The following is a 9,857-nucleotide window of genomic DNA, read 5'->3' as shown; positions in this document are numbered from 1 at the left end:
ATAGCTTTAGAATAATTTTTTGGTTAACTAGATGTTTCGAACTTTGCATTTTGGTAATGACGAACTAACTACTGTGACTAATAATATTTTGTATGTTTCCAAAAAATTCTTCATATTTGATTGATTTTTTAATATAAAGAAACTTTAAAAGATTTCGATTGAAAAAAGTGGCTAAGGGACCAAAGATTAAAATGGTTGCCCGCATATCGCTCGAGGATTGGTCTATTTCAAGCAATCTCTTGCTTGCCCACATTAGATATGTTTGCATGTGAAATTCTCCCACCAAACATTCTTAAACGAACCGTATTACAAGATATAATGGACAAAAACTCTTGTTCTCATTACAAGAGAACTCCATTAATGAAGTTTTACTATTAATAGATAAATAGTTATAGTCCTGTGCATGGTAATCATTGTTTTCCAAGTTATTATTCTACTACTACATTGTTTAGATACTAATTCTATGTTAGTAGTCTAAACTTGAATTTGAAAGATTAGTTTATCTCTAAAAGAACTTGATTTGATTGAAGAACATCAAATACAAATGTAACTACTACACAAGCTAGCAAATTGGTTATCAATCTTGAATTTAAATGATTATATATTTAAATGAACAGTAATTGGTGTGATTATAATGTTAATAGACTCCTTAAAATCAAAAATAATGTGTTTTTCTCTCGACTATTGTGCAAGCACACTATCGTCCACTACCCACTCTTGCTTTATTTCACGATAATAATACTCATCTACATAACGGATCTTATTGAATCTCTTTTCGGTCAAAATTTGAAAAAGAAACTTCATGGTAAAAGGGCTTTATTATATTCTCTCTACCACAACATATATATGTCTTTTATATCCATGTGTATGATTAAGTATAGTTTAGTTTAAACCCACGTGGTAAAAGGACTTTGTGGTTAACCCCACCACCATGCATATGTTGTTTGACCGATAACAGAACACACCCCAAAAAAGAATGAAACGGATTATAGCAAGATCTGATCATGTTTGGTTTCGATTGCGTCTCAAAGACGTAGTTCTTCATACATACTCGGTTTGCTGCATTTCCCATGCATCTTCGATGGGTCTTCGAATCACCAAGTAGTTTTAAAACTGCTCAAATGGATCTATTTTGTTATGCTTGGTCTTTAATTACTCTTTCTTTAGGATTCTATGTTACGACATTTATTCATTAAATAACTTAAACGGTGTAAAATATATACAAGAGCTAGTTTTATCATTAGATATTCTAATCAATACAAAATTAAAAAAAAAATACACATGCTAGATTTTAAGTTGTTTTAGGCTAAAATTTGTAGCTATTTTGTATATAGCCACGGACGGCACATACGTACACAAATACACTGCCATCACATAGGATTTGCGACATTCAGTGACATAGTGTTATCTTTGGCCATAGGTTCCATTAGTGACTACTTGCGACGGATTTAGCCACAAATTTTCCAAGGCTACTATTACATAGGCCATAATTGTGGTCACATAGGCCATAATTGCTTACTTATAGTAATATTTAGCTGTGTAGCCACCGTTAGCCATAAAATTCCGTGGCCGTTTAGCCATCAGTGTCTAATGCTAAAAATAAAAAAAAATCTATACGACCATAAAATAGTGTGATACTATAATACTCATGATCAATGTAGTGTCGGCATTGTTCGTTTGTGGTTGAGCGTTCGTGAAACTTTTTCTAGTCGAGGTCGAGGCATCGATCAGTCAAGAATATTGTACTTAAGATTAGAATTTGTTTTAAACAGAGGTGCTATGAAAGAAAATTGTCGAGATTTCGATCACTAGGACATAAAATAACGTTTTATATAACTATAGTGCACTCTTAAACGGTTTTGTGGATAAGTGTGGGTTTTATTTTGGGATTTTATGATCATCAAAAACATATATAGCAAACAAAAATATATGCGTACCACTGCAGAAGAAAGTTAATCTATCATAATTCATTACAAATGCAGATAATGAAGACATCTTTCTGATATCATACTCGCTCTCGTTTTCTAACGTTCGAAGTCAAAATTGTCGTCTAAAGTTGAAATTAATTCATGCAAAAACTAATACGCTAATGGGTTGCTTTATGCTAATTTGTTTAATTTATAGATTATATATATATACCCGAATACCCGATCATGATGATTAATAGCAACACACAGAAAATGTTTTACATTAAGAAAGAAAAAAAGGCAAAGAGAAAGCTAAAGATTTTGGTTTTACATGATATGGCTAATCAATATTGGAGCACTACTTTGCTCTTAGTTTGGTGTAATGATCATAACTTCTAACTTTTGTGTAATCAAAGAAGCCAAGAAGGGTCTTATAGTGGTGGCGAGAGTCCAAATCATTGGGGAATAATATTCCCATAGGACCCATGAAATGAGAAAAGGACCAAATGTAAACATAATTTAATTGAGAGTACTCTATTTGCAAGGAAAGTATATACTTTTAGAGAAAGATCGATGAAGAAGAATGCAAATGAAGTTTTCTTTAATACTGATGAGGAGCTAATAAAGTGGCAAAGTTTTGGAGTTCTAATGATTTGGTTTGCATTTTGCCTTACATATTTCCAACAATAGTTGGAATATAAAGATGATCCCATCATTGCAGATGCATCTTCAGTTTATTTAAGATATATGATCAGCAGCTTCATCGAAAATGGAAATCTATACAAAGTTTGAGATCAATCACTGTATACAATACAATCGTTAGACTAAAAAACCCCATGAGTTGTCATAATCGATTCGGTGTTTTATTATTATAGTGCTTTTGACCATTACTGCCTTGTGTTTTTTTTTTTGTTAGTTTTGACCATTATTGTTTATACTGTGCTATTTGATATTTGGACAAGTTATAAATATTAAACTTGGCAGTTTTGGGGGAAAAATATATAAGAAACCAACATTTCATTAGGAAAATTTACTATTTCTTTCTAACATGTGTTTTACAGAAAGACCAACTTTGAGATTAAAATTGAAACTACAACGAACACGCTTATCGGAACGATGTAGATATAGGTTATCCAGTTTGAAAGTATATGTATATTTGAAAAAGGATTTAAGTTATTTATTTAAAAAAAAATTGGACACTAAAAACACGTTTACGTTTAGTAGCTATAGCTAGCGTAATGATCAAACCAATAATGCCAAATAAAAATATGGTTTATTGATTGTTTTTTGGTTGGATTGGCGAGAAAAATGACATAAAAATTGAAAAGGGTGAAAATGCATGGGAGTGAAAATGAAAGCACATAGCTTTTACGTTCCATTTTTATACGGTTTCCACTAATAAAAGGCGCAACTTTAATTTTCTACAATAGTATTATATACTTACTTCTTATCAGACAGAGCAACGTAAAAAATCCAAATAAACTTTTGAACTAGGAATTCAAAAGTAAATTTTCGTAATTTCTTGGTGTGCTAGGTACCCATTTTCATATATTTCTCTGTTTCGAATAACAAATATGTTGCTAATAGTTTTGTTCCGACTGGTAACATTGTATAATTTTATAATGAATTTACAAAATGAGAACTCGGATAATGAAAGTTGAATAAAATCACTTCAAGTTGTATAATCTTATAATTAATTTTACTTACATTGATTTAAATTATCTGGTGCAGTAATAAAAATTCAACTTTAATTATGGTGTTGACACATCAGTGCCTATATTAACTCTAACTATATATGGATGTAGAACATCACTTTTGTTAAAGGTTGCCGCGTATATATATATATATATCAACGCAAAGGATATAATTACGGTGGTACGATATTCTAAGGACATGAAATGAATATATGAAAAACTGTTTCGCTCTCGCAAGCTAGTAGACTAAAACCGATTCATCTGCGTACTTTTAACATTACTCATTTATGTGGGAAATTTATAAGTATCGGCTGCGCGCGAACAAATTATCTACTCGTAAAATTCGAGCTTAGTATGTGTTCATAATAATGATTTTATCCAGAAATAGATTAGATATGAGACTGTATAAAGATGAAATTAGAAAAATAAGAAAAAACGCATGTTAATTTTGATATGGAAAAGGGCTTTTTGGTGTTCATCGGATCTAAAGGGGAGAGGAGTGATCATTAAAGTATTAAAGAAGAAGGGGAAAATAAGAAAGTAAAGAGATCAGAGAAGGTTAAATCGAAGGGATAATAAAAGGCAAAAAAAAAAGTGTGTTAATTATTTTCTTTGCCTTTTTTTTTTCAAATGTTGATGCTTTTCTTCTTTTGCATGGAAAAGATAAAGAAATTAATCATCATTACTCTCTCTTTTTCTTCTCTAATCCCAATGAAGCATGAATCTTGATCGATCAAGCTTTTATAAAAAAATTAGTCTACAAAGGAACCCACCGGATCAGAAAGAAGGTTTGATCTTTTGTGAATAGCTGAGATACTCCAAAACAGAACTTAAAAGGACTAAAAGACACAAAAAGAATTAATTAAAAGTGAAACTATACGCGCGAGAAAGAACATGTTCTTGATGACCTTTTAGTTTGATAATCAACGATTGTTTAATTTTATTTGTACAGAGATTAGTTAACATTATAATGTAAATATATATATCAACGATGAAGTATAAAAATCGTTGGTTATTAAGATGAAATGAAAATTAATTTTAAAGTAGGCAATTTTCTGTCAAAGTTAAAACTTAAAAGTAGGCAGTTGTAATAAAAATGAATTATGCTGATTAAGACTACGACGTTTCTTAACATTTATGTTTGTGATTGCGTTTTCATGTCGTGATGTCCTAATCAATACTACTAGTAGTAGTAAAAAAAACAGAAGCACAAAGATATATCATGATAGAAATGTTTGTACTTCATAAATTTATTACTACAACAATTATTTGCAGCTTTATAGTCGTTGAGTTTGGTATTTGCATATATATGAATTTTATTACTTTATAATTTTATTATATGTTCCATATATTTTACAAATAGTATCATTTTGATTCATATAAAGTTTTTAAAATATGTGAGCATTAGCACAATTAATCTTATTTGTGTATTTTTAGATAATGTGTATTATTCTTCTTATGTAAAGAATCTATTTAAAAAAAAAAAATCGAACCTAAACTGAACTAGATATAGAATGAACACCATTTAGCAAATTTCAACAATAAAATGATATTTCCTCATCTATCTCATATTTTTCGATTTTATACAGATCATTTGATATGGTTATATTCCGTATTTGTGTTTGCTTCATCTGATCTGAGATACTTGACTTTAGTTGTCTAAATATGGGTTTAAAATTTCAACCAATGAGAAACGTTGACTAGCTAGTAGAGCGTCAAACTGTAACTTACTTGTAAGGTAGTTTTGTGTGAATTTCAAAATGAGATCATTAGAGCTAGACATCTACATTTTAACAGAAGAAGAAGAATCATACTCTCCTTTAAGCATTACAAATGACTAAGCTATTCCTTATATAAAAATTGAACATCTCTAAGCATTACATGTGTCTAAGCTATTCCTTGCCAATGAATTCTCTTAACGACGATTTTATGTGTGCAGCAAGTCTTCATGATCCCGCAGCTGTCTTTGGTCGTTTTGTTTTTAGATTGATCTTTATTCCACGTATATATATATATATATATATATATGTACCGATGGTGTTGATGATGATGATTTTGCGATGCACTCTTGTGTGAAGCCCAAACTAACTGCTGATACTTCATTTCTGAAACCCTCTCGTTGATCCATGACAAGAGTTTCTTTCTTTACTTTGGACCTCTCACTTGATCAGGAGTGTTTCCATCATTACTTTATCTTCGACCATGCATGGTCATATGCTTTCAATGCAGAGCAGTGTAGTCTAACTCTAAGTACTCGCTATATATACTTACGATTGATGGATCAAGACATCGTTATATTTTTTAATATCAATCAATGTAACTAAACACACCAACAAATCTGTGCAACAAGAATATAAAAGAATATCTTGTCAGAGTATTGTCAGATTCCATGTAAGCTTTTATAATTGATTTGATCGAAGAAAGCTTACACAGTGGAATTAAACATTCTCGTGTATAGATAGATCTATGGTGATATCACCCATTTGTTTGTCTCTCTGCTCTTTAATTTATTTTACAAAACATCATATAAACGCCAAAAATTTGTATTCGCGTTCTTATTTCTCTAAGGAGAATATTATCATAAGTGAGTGAGCTGTATAGAGAAAAAATAACAAACTAAATTGGATGACTTTTATAGTGTAAAGTACATACGTTAAATTTTCTGAACATAATGTATCAATGTAATAAAAAACATCTATACTAAATTTCTTGTGATTCGGACCAACTTACTTTTGACGCGAAATTTTGCATTTTCTTACTGGTTTTAATGTTAGTTTATGATTTTTTTTTGCATTGATGGATTCTTTCTTTAAATTAAAATTTCAAGGTGTAATTTTCTTTGATTGAGATTGTTTTCATTAATATTCGTGATGCCTACATATTATTCACATATTGCAGAAGCTCTGATTCATATGTTCAGGTAACTTTATTTACCCAAACATTAATCGTATTCAGATGCTAAAGTTTGTAAATGATTGACGTGACTCAAAAAGCATGCCCTACGTAAATAGTGAGTGCATAGGTAAAAAAAACTTTCCAAAGACCACGCATATTTATACATACTCATATATATGTATTTATCTAAAAGTTGTATTTATATGTTTGTTGGTGGAATACACAAGAAGTACCCCGACATAATAAAATAAATGACAGCCTACACAAAACATAAGCAATTTTAAATTTGATTATAATAGAGTTTATGTATTTCTTGTATGGAGCCTAGCTATTGCCCACAAATTCAAATGTTTACGTATGCTTTCAATTTTTTTTGCTTTTATGGTTTAGTCAAGTTTTTTATACGAAACAAGGCTTGTATTTGTAACGACTAAAATTTTCATTTTAAAGGAAGAAATATCTTCAATTTTAATCTTGTATTTTTGATCAAAACTATTTCGACCGTAGCTCAAACAATTTAATTTCTCGGAACCTAATATTTGTTGCTTATCCTGAATACATAAAATCAAACGTAGGACTTCAACATACTTTCGAGGTATCATTAATTTTGAGTAAAAAAACAAAACAAAAACCTAAGAAAACAATAAATTAAAGAAAGACAATTGAGGTAAGAAAATTGGAGAGCAAAGACAAGACAACGGCTAAATAGACATGAATCTAATTTGGTTACCAGATTCTGGTAAAAAAAACATCTGGCTGTAACTTTGAGGCAAGAAAAAAAAAGGCTTTTACGTGCCATTTTATTAAGTGTAAAAAGTGACTATTGTTTTGTGTACATTCCACTATTGCAGTCAAAAAGAGTTTTTTTTTCCTACTCTTCATCTTTTGCTTCATTGGTTTTATAAAGGAAATAAAACATTTTATCTTATTTATGTTGGATTTTGCATCGTATCAAGAAAAGTTAAAAATACGTATCTTGGCTTTTGGTTTCTTTTGAGATGTATAAGCCAACCAGCACAAACCTAGACTTATAGGCACTAACACTAATTAATTACAAACCTAAATATCTTAGTATTTAGGTTTTGATATAAGTTTGATTGTCTGAGCTCTCATGAAATAAAAGATTTTATGAGTTTATTGTGTTCTGTAACTTTTGTTCCCCTTTCTTTAAAGCAAACTTATACTTGTAAAAAAATAGATATATATTTTTCAGTAACGAGATTAATTGTAGTTTCTTTAATATTTTAACGGTATATATTAAGTTTTCACATGTATAATAATTTAAAGTTATTTTAGAATAACATAATTAAAAGTTCAATGGTATATGCTCTTGTTAAAAACATATGGGTCGAAAAGATAAACCTTCTCATATCAAATGAATATAATTCGACACGTACGAAAGAGATTGAATCTGTTTATAAACTACAGTAGATCGCATACATCGGATTGAGCTAAGTAAGAAGAAGCCAAGAGAGGGAAACGTGAACGGATGAATGGAGAATCAAACTCTCTGCGTCAGATAGAAGGATCCAATCACATGGGGAACCAGACCTTCTGTTTCAGACAGAGGGCTTCAGCTCTCGTGATCTGGGAGGAGAGAAAGAACGAGCAATGTGACAAATGTCCTATTCTTCTTTTTTTCCTTTTTATTTCTTGGGAGTTTGAACAAGCGCGTGCCCTATCAAGCTGACACAAACAATTTACCAAAAAACACAAAGACACTTCACATACACCAAAGCCTACTACAACACTTAGTGAAAATATTCTCTCTCTCTCTCTCTCTCTCACACACATCTTTATATTCTTTCTCTTCTCTCTTTTTGATGGCTCGCCTTTTGAAGCACCCAACATGGATTCTCTTTGCTAGTCTAAAACCCATCACTTTGTATCACACCTAAAAAATATTCAACAGAAATAAAGATAGTAGATTCTGTTTTCACATTATCTTCACCAAAGGTTTTTATATTTCATCTTTCTCTGTTTCTTCAACTAGTCCGAGTTGTTTATATAATAAAATTATGGACATGTTATCTACGTACGCTTATAATTAACAACGAAAAAATCATTTTACTAATTCGGTTGGTCATGACTAGGCTAATCATGAGCTAAGAGTATATTTATACATATCTATGCCGTTATATTTTTCATTTTTAAAAGTAATTTGCATAATTCGGTGGAAAATATACGGAAATACGATAATGACAATATGACATGATATACAAGACCATAGAATAAAAACTTTAGTGTAGATCGATGTGTCTTTTTTTGTTATTGCTTATTATATTATTGGTTTGGGGTACGAACGATCCATCTATCTATCCATCGAGTCTTTTGGGGTGTATTGCATGGGGGAAGAGTGAATAATCACTTAATTAATTAATTAGCCGAAAATATATAAAATAACTTATAAAAGCCAACTTTTTGGGTTTCCCACTCTGTTTCGTCATCATTGCAGATGAGGTGTGAATGGGCCACACAGTCTTTGCTTTCAACTTTTGTTTCATTCCCTTTTTTATGTAGGGTTTTGTAGTAGGAATGTCTCATTGCTTTTGTGTTCCTATGGATTTTTTTTAATATCATATACTTTGTATATATTCTCATTGTATCTATGTTTGCACTAAGTGGACCAAATGTATTTTATCTATAATGCAAATTCGCAAAGAAAATTTTCAAATGAAAATCACGATCAGACGTGGAATTTATTGGTGTCAGATTGTAAGTTTATTCTCGATCCAACAATCTTAGGCGTCAGATTGTTGATATATGCATGTTAAATACGATCGAATCCCAGTTTGACTATCCCTTATCCACACATATCAATATTAGGAGTTAGACTGGGTTTAGGCCCATTTCATGGGTTATTTTAATGGCCCATTTAATAATAACACGATTTGAATCCGGGTTTATTGTGAAACATGAAAAATATTATCGCACCTTTTTATGGCAGGACTACTTCACTCTCTAACTCTAAAGACCAAATAATTTCAGATACTGTAAAAGAAATTATCATTTTCTCTACCTGTTAACTACAAATTTAATTTGAAATCCAATAAATATTTTTCAATGAAACAAGTTATATTGACATCCAAAAACCGAACACATCGTATGATAGAAGAGCACATTAGGAGATGAGTAATGTTTGCCCAAAAAAGAGGAGATGAGTAATGTGGTTAAGGCTTGGACTGACGTTCCACAAACATTCGATAGTGGACTGGACATGACTCAAAAACAGTAATCATCAAGCCCATATGGTGTCACATAATATAACTCGAGTGGAGTCCAAAGCAGTCATACTCATACATCGTCCGTATGACCGTATAGTATGTTTTGTTATTGGTCACAAAATTCAATCCTGGAAGCA

The sequence above is a fragment of the Camelina sativa genome, chromosome 18 (genome assembly GCF_000633955.1).
Source record: "Camelina sativa cultivar DH55 chromosome 18, Cs, whole genome shotgun sequence".
NCBI lineage: Eukaryota > Viridiplantae > Streptophyta > Magnoliopsida > Brassicales > Brassicaceae > Camelina > Camelina sativa.
Note: the sequence above shows the minus strand (reverse complement) of the source record.